At 42.9% G+C, this 13300-nt stretch overlaps 1 long non-coding RNA gene across 1 annotated transcript; it reads left to right on the top strand.

The window, feature by feature from the left end:
* The first annotated feature begins 12012 nt into the window (after nt 1–12012).
* LOC116733722 (uncharacterized) lies at nt 12013–12706 on the top strand. Its single transcript, XR_004342094.1, has 3 exons — nt 12013–12203; nt 12273–12334; nt 12397–12706. It is a non-coding gene; the product is annotated as an uncharacterized LOC116733722 (long non-coding RNA).
* The last annotated feature ends 594 nt before the right edge of the window (nt 12707–13300 follow it).

Here is a 13300-nt window from a genome sequence, read left to right as displayed (position 1 = left end):
TGTGTGAAAATAATCCTGTAAATACATATATGAAACCTCAATCAAAATTGGTGATATTTGACAGGCAAAAACTCTTTCTGATTCCATAAGCAATGAGCTACCAGTGACTTCTGTCATTCCAGAGTGACACCTGTAGACAAGGGTGTACCGGTACCGCACGGCTCCTTCTTTAAGTTTTGCTCAGAGCTCCAGGATGATCATTCTAGGCAATCTAAATGCTAATAAACCATCATCAACATTTCCCAGCAGATCAATATGATCTATGAACACATACTCCATCTGAATCCTTCCATTGGTGATGTTCTCCATCAGAGCCTATACAAGTAGCTGCACACCTTTGCGCAGCTACTTATATAGGTGTGATTGTCTGCACACCTTGATCACTTTAAAAATAATCAAACGTGTTTGGGGTTAATCTGCTGATCCAATCCTGTTTTCTTTTTTAGTGAGAATGAAATTACCCCATAGATGCATTCCATGCGCTTCGGCGCACAGACCGATGCGTTACATCTTTATGAGACAAAAACAGAGGAAAAGTACTATTTACATTCGAGTAAGGTTTTCACATCCTTTTATTTTTATTTTCTTTATTTTGTGTGCGCGTTAGGCTATTGTATGAAGAAAAATGGTAAAGTTTCGTGTTTACTTTTAAACAATAAAATATTAAAATAATAAAAAAACATCGGTTTGATGCTTCTTGATCTAAATAACAAACAATCAAATTTCAGTGTATTTAGGTGAGTTTTGACGCTTTGTAGTTTGATATTGTTCACATAAAAAGTATATTTACGCAAACTTTGACGCAAAGTTAAAAAAAAATTGTGCGTAAAAAAATTGCTCCGCACATCTTTTGTGCGTACGTACGCTTTATACATGAGCTCGCAATGCAGTGCTGCTAGCTTTCGTGTTTGTGAATGTTTTTGTTTAATCTGAGCCTGGAGACTTCTATCGCCGGTATCGTAGGTGAACGGACTTGACTGGCAGCAAAAATGCTAAGCCGGACTGGGTTCTGCTGTGCAGTGCAAAAGGGACTAAAGAAGAATTTGAATTGATAATGACATTGGGGGGGAAAAATCCGTTCTTACTATTTAATACCTATGTGTTTTTATGGGAATGAGAATCTTTCAGATTCATTTTGATCATATTTCCCATTTTATTGTGTCATGTAGTGTGTGGTGGTGTTGGTCTTGACTTGGTCTCGACCTCCCTTTGTCTTGTTTTCAGACCCTTAAACGTCTTGTTCTTACCCAGGTCTTGGTCCCAGGTTAGGTGGTCTTGACTACAACACGATACACTTCACTGGCTCGGAATTCTTTCATAATTTATTTTGACCTAATATGTTCACACCTCTCCTAGACTATTAATTGACAGAGATATTAACATAAAAGTTTGTTAAAATGTGACAAGACTGTTTTGACTTCAGACGCTTTGAAAACTATCGGACATGTATCTGATTTAGTTCCACATATGGAACTAAATCTGCCAAAGATACAACATAATTCTTTAAAGAATTAATATGTTACAACAACATTTAATTTCCCTTTGTGATTAATAAGTTCAAATTTTTGAATTTGAATTGCATTTTAAGACTATCATATTTTGATATAAGAGTTTTTCAAATGGGTTTTGATGTACCTACAGAATTCAGAAAAAGTTATTTGCACAGACAACATATGAAAATATTCATGCTGGGCTTTCCTTTCACCCTTCTGAGCTTAGATCCATCTGCCCGGCTCTACCTTTAACAAATTGGTTTTATGCAGCTCCCAGCCACAAAATACTTCACGGTTTATGTTGCCATTTTATGACATTCACAGAGCAGCAGCAGCACTTAACAAACAAGCAGGAGTGCATACATGAAATATGCTGCTGTGTGAAACAACTTCAGAAACTTGTTTATGTCAGGGGCCCTTGTACCCTCTATTAAGTCTAAGACCCCAGCAGTGTTGTGACAACAGTCGAGATGTGGCTAATTGAGTCTTCAAAAGCTTTGATATTTAGAATTAAGTGGGGAAAATGTGTTTGATAAAGCCCTTCCTTCTAAAAGGAAGAATAAAAGTTCTCTGGTCTAATTTCAAACTTCAAAGCACAGCTTCTCTGACAAAATTTAGGTCACATTTCCACAGTGAGTAAGCATTGTGAGGCTGCCTCTTTAAGTTGAAGCCTGTGAGTAAACATGCCTGTCTCCATGGCAGCAAGCACTTCACCTCTGTGACCTCAAGCAGATGGACTTATAATACTCTTCAACTGAATAACAATCATTTTTTGTTTCCTACAGGAATGTGAAAACAATATAGTATCTGCACGCTAAAAGGAAGAACATAGGAACTTATAGTTTTCTTTAAGTCAATGCGGTTGTTCACTAGCAACTACATTGTTATATAACTCACATGTAATTCACATGGGGTGGTGGCAACGCTGGTAGGAGTTCACCCTGTTTTTACCTCAATGTTTTACAAACTCGCTGGTTCGATTCCTGCTCCACCCGTTGTTTGTGTCCCTGAGCACTCCACCCGCCTTACCTGATGTCGGACAGAAGGGTCGATGATTCAAAATGGCAGTCTTGCTTCTGTCAGAGTACCCCAGGGCAGATGGGGCTATAATCCAGTAGTTTGCCATCATCAGTGTGCTAATGTGCTCTTTTACATCTCAATATGACATAAAGGGCACTATAAAATTAATTATTATTGTCATTTATATTCACAGCAGACTTTGTTCAGGTTTGTTACAGTCATTTGTGTCAGGATAACTAAAGATTATGTTATAAGTTTTAAAAACCAAATGGACATACTACACCTGTGACTTCTTTACACTTATATGCTGTTAGGTGTAATTTGCATGATAAGTGACTGATTTATAATTATATGTTAAGCATAATTGACATGATGATTATTATAAACATTAATCATGATCTTCCCGAGCGGGAGCTTGCACTTTGGTTCAACTTCAAACCCACAACATATGACCGAAATAGCATATCTCAGTATCCTTTGAAAGACAAGGTGGCTACAGCTATCTGTAGCCAAACTGTGACAGTTTGCTATCTCTCTATGGTAACAAAGAATCAAAATCAGCCTTTATTGTCATTGTTCACAGCAAAATTAATTTCAGTACAGCCCATCCATAGACTGGTACCTGAAGCTGCAACCATGAGGCGCTGCCCTCAAATCTGGAGGTTGAGTCAGTCTCCCAACCAGAGCAGGGGTTTGTGAAGGTCAAGGGAAACAGTCAAAGTTTAACTAACCTGGTGTACTTTTTTTGTTTATCCAAAATATCTTTATTGAAATTTTAGCAGTTTAGACAAACAGCTTGAACATTTTGCAAAGTATGACAGCAGTAGAAGTACTGTTCAGGTCAAAATAAAATACAAACAAAAAAACAACAAAATGTCTCTCAAAATCCTGGCTCTAATGCAACCCATCACATATTCCGCATATCATCTTTATATTGAGATATTAAATTCAACGGTGTATGCCCTCTAATAGAACTGTCTTTGGGAACTGCAGTTAACATGTTCTTCAGTCACTTGTATTGTCATCCGAGATGTTCAGATCCTTGATATACAGTACAGACCAAAAGTTTGGACACACCTTTTAATTCAATGAGTTTCCTTTATTTTCATGACTATTGACATTGTAGATTCACACTGAAGGCATCAAAACTATGAATAACACATGTGGAAATATGCACTAAACAATAAAGTGTAAAACAACTGAAAATACCCCTTATATTCTAGTTTCTTCAAAGTAGCAACCTTTTACTGTGATTACTGCTTTGCACACACTCTGCATTTTCTTGATGAGCTTCAAGAGGTAGTCACATGAAAAGGATTTCACTTCATAGGTGTGCCCTGTCAGGTTAATAAGTGGGATTTCTTGCCTTATAAATAGTCATGAAAATAAAGAAAACCCATTGAATTAGAAAGGTGTGTCCAAACTTTTGGCCTGTACTGTACATAATGAAGGGATTCCAGATGAACTCAAACAAATCCTGTTTGCCCTTTAATACATATGTAATCTTTTCCAGAGGGAGGGCAGATAACATCTGCTGCAGCCATTGGTTTATAGTCAGTCCATGAGTCTTTTCCAAAACAATGATACACATCTTTTCGCATTGAGCAAACTTAAGTTTATAAATGTTTGTTCGTCCATCCATCCATCCATCCATCCATCCATCCATCCATCCATCCATCCATCCATCCATCCATCCATCTTCCGCTTATCCGGGGTCGGGTCGCGGGGATAGCAGCTTCAGAAGGGAGGCCCAGACTTCCCTCTCCCCGGCCACTTCTTCCAGCTCTTCCAGGGGAATCCCGAGGCGTTCCCAGGCCATCCGAGAGACATAGTCCCTCCACCGTGTCCTGGGTCTTCCCCGGGGCCTCCTCCCGGTGGGACGTGCCCAGAACACCTCACCAGGGAGGCGTCCAGGATGCATCCTGGACGCCTCCCTGGAGCCAGTTGAGGTGGCTTGGGCATCTGCCCAAGCCACCTCAACTGGCTCCTCTCGATGTGAAGGAGCAGCGGCTCTACTCTGAGCCCCTCCCGGATGATTGAGCTTCTCACCCTATCTCTAAGGGAGAGCCCAGACACCCTACGGAGAAAACCCATTTCGGCCGCTTATATCCGCGATCTTGTTCTTTCGGTCATGACCCAAAGCTCATGATCATAGATGAGGGTGGGAACGTAGATCGACCAGTAAATCGAGAGCTTCGCTTTTTGGCTCAGCTCTCTCTTCACCACGACGGACCGGTACACCGCCCGCTTGACGGCAGATGCTGTGCCAATCCGCCTGTCAATCTCCCGCTCCCTTCTTCCCCCATTCGTGAACAAGATCCCGAGATACTTGAACTCCTCCACTTGGGGCAGGACGCCCCCCCTGACCCTGAGAAGGCACTCTACCCTTTTCCGGCTCAAGACCATGGCCTCGGATTTGGAGGCACTGATTCTCATCCCGGGCGCTTCACACTCGGCTGCGAACCGCTCCAGTGAGAGCTGCAGATCACGACCTGATGAAGCCAGAAGGACCACATCGTCTGCAAAAAGCAGAGATGAGATCCTAAGGCCACCAAATAAGATCCCCTCAACACCTTGGCTGCGCCTAGAAATTCTGTCCATGAAAGTGATGAACAGAATCGGTGACAAAGGGCAGTCCTGGCGGAGTCCAACTCTCACCGGAAACGAGCCCGACTTACTGCCGGCAATGCGGACCAGACTCTGACACCGGTCATACAGGGACCTGACAGCCCGTATCAAAGGGCCCGGTACCCCATACTCCCGGAGAACCCTCCACAGGGCTCCCCGAGGGACACGGTCGAACGCCTTCTCCAAGTCCACAAAACACATGTAGACCGGTTGGGCGAACTCCCATGCACCCTCCAGGACCCTGCTGAGGGTGTAGAGCTGGTCCAGTGCTCCACGACCAGGACAAAAACCACACTGCTCTTCCTGAATCCGAGGTTCGACTATCCGACGGACCCTCCTCTCCAGGACCCCTGAATAGACCTTGCCAGGGAGGCTTAAGAGTGTGACCCCTCTATAATTAGAGCACACCCTCCGGCCCCCCTTTTTGAACAGGGGGACCACCACCCCAGTCTGCCAATCCAGGGGAACTGCCCCCGATGTCCATGCGATATTGCATAGTCGCGTCAGCCAGCACAACCCTACAACATCCAGAGCCTTAAGGAACTCCGGGCGGATCTCATCCACCCCTGGGGCCTTGCCACCGAGGAGCTTTTTAACCACCTTGGCGACCTCGTCCCCAGAGATTGGAGAGCCCAACCCAGAGTCCCCAGGCTCAGCTTCCCCAATGGAAGGCATGTTGGTGGGATTGAGGAGGTCTTCGAAGTACTCTGCCCACCGGCCCACAACGTCCCGAGTAGAGGTCAGCAGCACACCATCCCCACTATAAACTGTGTTGGTACTGTACTGCTTCCCCCCCCTGAGATGCCGGATGGTGGACCAGAATCGCCTCGAAGCCGTACGGAAGTCTTTCTCCATGGCCTCTGCAAACTCCTCCCACGCCTGAGTTTTTGCCTCAGCAACCACCCGAGCCGCATGCCGCTTCGCCCACCGGTACCCATCAGCTGCTTCCGGAGTCCCACAGGCCAAAAAGGCCCGATAGGACTCCTTCTTCAGCCTGACGGCATCCCTCACCGAAGGTGTCCACCAATGGGTTCGAGGGTTGCTGCCGCGACAGGCACCGACAACCTTGCGGCCACAGCTCCGATTGGCCGCCTCGACAATGGAGGCACAGAACATGGTCCACTCAGACTCCACGTCCCCCACATCCCCCAGGGCGTGTTTGAAGTTTTGCCGGAGATGGGAGTTAAAGCTCCGTCTCACAGGGGATTCCGCCAGACGTTCCCAGCAGACCCTCACAACACTTTTGGGCCTGCCAGGTCTGACCGGCTTCTTCCCCCACCACCGGAGCCAACTCACAGTGGTCAGTGGACAGCTCCGCACCTCTCTTCACCCGAGTGTCCAAGACATACAGCCGCAGATCCGATGAAACGATGGCAAAGTCGATCATCGAACTGCGGCCTAGGGCAGGGGTCTCAAACTCCAGTCCTCGAGGGCTGCAGTCCTGCAACTTTTAGATGGCTCGGAGAACTGATCTACACAAGGAGGAGGCAATTAAGCCATTTCATTCCAGAGTTTTGTACCTGTGGCACATCTAAAAACTGTAGGTCTGCGGCCCTCGAGGACTGGAGTTTGAGACCCCTGGCCTAGGGTGTCCTGGTGCCAAGTGCACATATGGACACCCTTACGCTTGAACATGGTGAAAGGACAATCCATGACGAGCACAGAAGTCCAACAACAGAACACCGCTCGAGTTCAGATCGGGGGGGCCATTCCTCCCAACCACACCCCTCCAGGTCTCACTGTCATTGCCCACATGAGCGTTGAAGTCCCCCAGCAGAACAAGGGAGTCCCCAGGAGGAGCACTCTCCAGTACCCCCTCTAAGGACTCGAAAAAAGGGTGGGTAATCTGAACTGTCGTTCGGCCCGTAAGCACAAACGACAGTCAGGACCCGTCCCCCCACCCGTAGGCGGAGGGAGGCTACCCTCTCGTTCACCGGGGTAAACCCCAACATACAGGCGCCAAGATGGGGAGCAACAAGTATGCCCACTCCTGCCTGACGCCTCTCACCTTGGGCAACTCCAGAGTGGAAGTATGTCCAGCCTCTCTCAAGGAGACTGGTTCCAGAACCAGAGCCATGCGTCGAGGTGAGACCGACTATTTCTAGCCGGAACCTCTCGATCCTCACACACTAGCTCCGGCTTCTTCCCCACCAGAGAAGTGACATTCCACGTCCCAAGAGCCAGCTTCTGCAACCGAGGATCGGACCGCCAGGGTCCCCTCCCTCGGCCGCCACCCATCCCACAATGCACCTGACCCCTTTGGCCCCTCTCACAGGTGGTGGGCCCATGGGAGAGGGGGCCCATGTTTCCTCTTAGGGCTGAGCCCGGCCGGGCTCCATGGGTAAAAGCCCGGCCACCAGGCGATCGCCATCGTGCCCCCCTTCCAGGCCTGGCTCCAGAGTGGGGCCCCTGGTGACCCGCGTCCGAGCGAGGGAACACGAAGTCCAATGTTCTTATCCATCATTGGGGTCTTCGGGCTGTGCTTTGTCTGGTCCCTCACGTAGGACCTGTCTGCCTTGGGTGACCCTACCAGGGGCATGAAGCCCCAGACAGCATAGCTCCTAGGATCAATGGGACACTCAAACCCCTCCACCACCATAAGGTGGCAGCCCAAGGAGAGGATGTTTGTTCGTTTATAGTATAATTATGTTTTTCATGGTACAGTCCAAACACAAACAGTTTCGGATCCAAAATTATTTGTTTGGAAATTATTTTCTCAGTTACATGTTTTACCTCTTTCAAAAACAGTATAATTTTCCCACAATACCACATGCAGTGAACCAGAGTTCACTGCATGTTGTCATAGATAATAGAGTTCCTCTGTACAGAGTTAATTAAACATACATCATGTGTTAAGTAAACCCGCATTAACCATTTGAATTGGATCATTTTAAGAGCTGTGTTAATAGAGCTGGTGTGGGCCAATTTGCATGCTGCTTGCCAATCTTCCTCAGATAACTCTAGCAGTAAATCTTTCTTCCAAGCCTTAAGTCTATCATGAGATCCTTCAGATAGATGTAACATCATTGAGTGATAAAACTCTGATATGATACCTTTCTTCAAATTGTCCTTTGTTAACATTTTTTTCTAAAGTTGACTTGGCAGGTTTTGTCAGCTCATTATTTTGACTCGTTCTTATGAAGTTTCTGAGTTGAAGATACAGTATAGGTGGAATTTATGTTGCAGATCCTGAAAGCTCATTAGTATGTCTGAGTCTGGTACATAAAGATTCTGAATCATTTGGAGTCCTTTGTCTTTCCATGCTTTAAATGTTGAATCAACTCTACCAGGTACAAAAAATTGGTCACCCCACACTGGACTGAACAGAGACAAACAATTTGGCTCATTTGAATTTTTTTTATATCTCTCCATACTCTTATCATATTTTTAAGAAATGAATTTTTAGTATGTTTCAGAAGCTTTAATATAGAATTTGAATATAAATATGAAGGGAGAGTCAATTTTAAATCCTGAGTCTCCATGTCAGTCCAATGTAGAGAATGATTACTGTAGTAAAACATCATAGATCTCAACTGCACAGTATAGTAATACAAGTGAAAATTTGGGCACTTCAAGCCTCAACGGTTATAAGGGAGGTACAGTAAGGACAAACGGAGTCTGGACTTCCTGTTGTTCCATAAGAAACGTAACATCTTCTTCTATATTTGTGAAAAGAATTCAGGAGCAACATTCTGAAATATATAGAGTAACTTTGGTAATATATTCATTTTTATTATATTTATTCTTCCAATCATAGATATTCATAGTGGCATCCATCTTTCAAATGAATTATCTACTTCATTTAATATGAGTCTGTAATTGGTCGCAGCTACCTGTTCAAGATCTGAAGAAATGTGTACCCCTAAATATTCAAATTCAGTAACTATCTTAAACTGTAATACATCTGAAGTTGGGCTAACTCTTTCATTAGTATTTAATAACAGAATTGAAGATTTGGTTTTGTTTATTTTGTATCCAGATATCTCACTAAATAATTTAATTGTTTCCAAAATAATTTGTATTGATCAACTTAATTTTGATATGAATAATATCACATCGTCTGCGAACAAGGAAATTCTGTGTTCTGTAGGTCCAACAATGATCCACTAAGATGAGGGTGTGAGCGTATTGCAATAGCAAATGGCTCTATTGCCAGATTGAACAGTAAAGGCGACAATGGGCAGCCCTGCTCTTTGATCTGATCTTTATTGGCTTAGATATATTTCTGTTAGTTATTATTTCAGCTGAGGGATTATTGTATAATATTTTGACTCATTTTACAAAATTGTTTCCACAGTCAAATTTTTCCATAACCTGAAAAAGATATTCCCAGTGAACCCTATCGAATGCCTTTTCGGCATCTAATGATAAAAGAACAGAGTTTGAGGTATCTTTATTATAATTAAGTATGTTTAATACTTGCCTCACGTTATGAAGACCTTGCTTCCCCAAAATAAATCTGTTTTGATCTCGGTCAATTGTATTTGATAAGACCTTTTGTAAACGTCGTGCTAGGAGCTTGGAGATTATTTTCAGATCAGAATTTAGCAAACTAATCTGCCTAAAGTTCTCAAATTTGTTTGGAGATCTGCCTGGCTTCGGCAAAAGGATAATCATAGCAGCATTCATTGAGGGAGGGAAATAATTTGAATGGAAAATTTCTTTAAACATTTCTAATAATGGGGTCAAAAGTTTGTCTTTAAAGGTTTTATGTAAATCTATTGGAAGACTGTTTGGTCCTGCTCTTTTCCCTGTTTTCATATTGTCAGTGGCTAGCCCTAACTCTTCTTTCGTAATTTCTAGATTCAAGTTGTCCTTGTCTTTGTCATGAGGTGTGGTGCGGGTTGGTGAGGCAGACGCTGTAGACCCAGGTAAGATGAATATGATGATGAGTTTAATATAAATAAGTCCAGCAACAAGAAGCAGGCACAAGGAAACACTGACGAAACTTAGACGCTAACATTGACGAGGACCCGACGAGGAACAAGGAACACAGGTGGAGTTAAATACACAGGAGGGTAATCACAGAGACGAGACACACCTGGGAACAATCAAGGGGAGGACAGGACAACGAAGAGACTTAAGGACACAAAAAACTCTAAATGAACACAGAAAACACAGATCCTGACAGTCTTCCTCTGAGAATTTAAGCATATTTAAAAAAATGTTTAATTTTTTTTATTTCCTAACTTTATGCTTATTTTGCTTTATACAATTCTTCATAGTAGTTCTTAAAGGCTGCATTAATTTCTTGGGGATCTTGCAAAATTTGTTCATTTGATATAATAGATGTGATTGGTTGTTTAGTTTCTAACTGTTTCATTTGCCATGCCAGTAACTTGCCTGCTTTGTTGCCCTGTTCATAGAATGTTTGCCTGAGTCGCAAAAGACTTGATGCAGCTCTTGAAGCTGAATATTTATCATATTCTGCTCTCAAAATCAACAATTTATTTTCTAGTTGTGGGTCATTTCCCTTATTTACTTTAGCTTGGATTACTTTTATTTTGTCTTCCAATTGTATTCTAGTTTTTTCATTTTGTTTTGTTTTAGATCCTGTATAACTAATAATATGTCCTCTAAGGAAGGCCTTAAATGCTTCCCATTTCGCACATGTTGTTGTTTCTGTAATATTAATTTGAAAGGATTTGTCAATTTGTTTCCCTACATATTTCACAAAGTATTCGTCTTGTAACCATTTATGTTGGAAGTGCCATCTCGGCGGGTCTCTCTTTAATTTATCATCTTTATAAACCAAACAACATGGAGCGTGATCTGAAATTACAATATTGTCATAGTAGCAATCTTGAATTCTAAATTGCAACTCTGTAGAAATGAAAAAGAAGTCTATTCTAGAGTGGGTTTTGAAAGTACTTGAATAACAGGAGTATGCTTTGCGAGCTGGGTTTTTCTCTTTCCATACATCCAGCAACTTCAGCTCCTTCATCATTCTATGAATTGCAGCTATACAGTTATTATGCGACTGATCTATTCCGGCTGATCTGTCCATGTTTGGATTTAATGTACAATTAAAGTCCCCCCCCATTATGTGTGATCCTTTAAGCGTTGAAAGGGTGAGGAATAAATCATTGTAAAAATTACTGTCATCCACATTAGGGCCATATATATTAGTTAAAATGAGAGATTCTGACATTAGGGTGCCTTAACATATTAGGTACCTTCCTCTTTTGTCTTTAATAGTGTTTTTAATTGGCAGTGGTACCGATTCATGTATTAGAGTCATAACCCCTCTAGAATGAGATGTGAACGGTGTCATATAAACAGTATATTGCCCCTCCACTTCCTTCTCACTTTTAAGTAGTCCTCATTAAGAAGATGTGTTTCCTGTAGAAACACAATTTTAGAGTCCATTTCTTTCGATCTATTCATAACTTGTTTGACTTTTTGGAGGCGTTGAAGGCCTTTGCGCCTAGTGTACTTTTAATTGGAATTGCTTCTTTGAAAGAAATGAAACTGCAGAGCAGAGTCATGTCTAATTTTTCTCATTTTTGACTTTGGGATCAATAAAGTAATTTTAAGTTGAGTAAGATGAGTAAGATATTGACTCATCCATCTGTGTTGTGATGTTTTAGGCCATGTCCTGGACTGGTTTGGTAGTCACGGAACAGCAGAAACAACAGGACTCAAATTTGTTAAATGGTTTAAAAATATATATAAAAAGCTATCCACATGTGTCACATTGCATCATGAAGTAGCATGGATCAAAATGAGATTATGTCAGCATAACCGTCATTAAACGCAGTATGGACTTATCACAGTATCTACACAAACTATTGGAACATTACATGGGAATTATAAAAGAACAGCATTGCAGCACCTCTTTTTATCGCATCAAATTATGCCTTTATGTGGCAGTATGCCCTGTGGGCCCTGAACGCACCACACAAGTGCCTGACTTTAATTGGTTGTAGCGCTGCCTGCATATAAAGGGCCCTCCCTCACCTGGTAGACAACACGTTCTCTTTCCGGTTCAGACTTCACTGTTTACTGGCGCTATACGACTGACGCGCTTAAGACATTAATTGCTGTTCAAGCCTTCTTCTGGTAAGAAGCTTCTCACACCTTTAATATCTGTAAGTTTAGCTTTAGCTCAGCTTTACTTGTAATATCTAGGTGACTTGTACCAGCTGACTGCTTCTTCTCCCTGCCAGAGGCATAACGCATCAAGCTCAGTGGTAAGCGAAAGCTCATTTTACGTATGCTTCCAGATTCTATTTTTGACATGTATGTTTGGTAGACGCTGCTGTTTGTCCTTGGCCGGCTGCTTGCCCGTACTCTGTTGTCCCTGGTTGACGGTCCGTCCGCCTGTGACCTGGTTATTCGTCGTCGGCTGACGGCGGCCTACCCGTCGCCCTGGTTGTCGGCTTCATACCCGCTGTCCTGGTCGGCGTAAGCTGGCTTTTGACTCTCGTCCAGTGTGGCTGATTCAGGCTGGTTTATGACCAGCTCGTCCTGATCCCTCTGGTGCCGCTCTGGCTGGCGTTTGCTGTGGCGCGGCGGTTCGTCTCAGGACGGACTCCTAACTGGGACTGCTATTGCTTGATTTGTGAGGACTGAACTGTATAACCAAGAAATGTATGTAATTTGAATGTCTTTTCTTTTTTTTGACAGGAACGGCCAGCTCGCGGTGCTGGTGGTGGACTTTCCGGGTGGTGGTACTTTCTTTGGTTTGGTGCACGATTTTCTTTTATTTGGTTTGCTGTGTTTCCTTTGTAGGTCCCTGCCAGCTTCGAGTTGAGCCGTAAATGTCATTTTAATGTGTGAGTGATTTTAAACTAATATATTTCTGACTAGAAAATTGAAATAATAAACTGATTGGACTGAGTGGAATTGTCTCGTGCCTCATATGTAGCGGGCCTGTGCGCCTTAAAGGTAACTTTATAGTATTATTAAATTAGTTATCTTAAAATTCAAGTTGCCAATCGGGATAGCATAGGTACCGTCACATTTAGAACAGATTGAATGTGTCGCTGCAGTACTCCAAAACAGAAAAGATTACAAATTCCGTGGATTTTAGCCAAATGTAGTTATTTGTATAGACCAGGAGGTGGCATAGTCCACCACATAAAATATGAAATATATTACTTCACTAAAATGTATTTACTGTAATGTTTTTGCTTTGTAAATATTTTAAACTATTT

The sequence above is a fragment of the Xiphophorus hellerii genome, chromosome 15 (assembly GCF_003331165.1).
Source record: "Xiphophorus hellerii strain 12219 chromosome 15, Xiphophorus_hellerii-4.1, whole genome shotgun sequence".
NCBI lineage: Eukaryota > Metazoa > Chordata > Actinopteri > Cyprinodontiformes > Poeciliidae > Xiphophorus > Xiphophorus hellerii.
The sequence above is the reverse complement of the archived record's forward strand: the minus strand, read 5'-3'. Positions and strand labels throughout refer to the sequence as shown.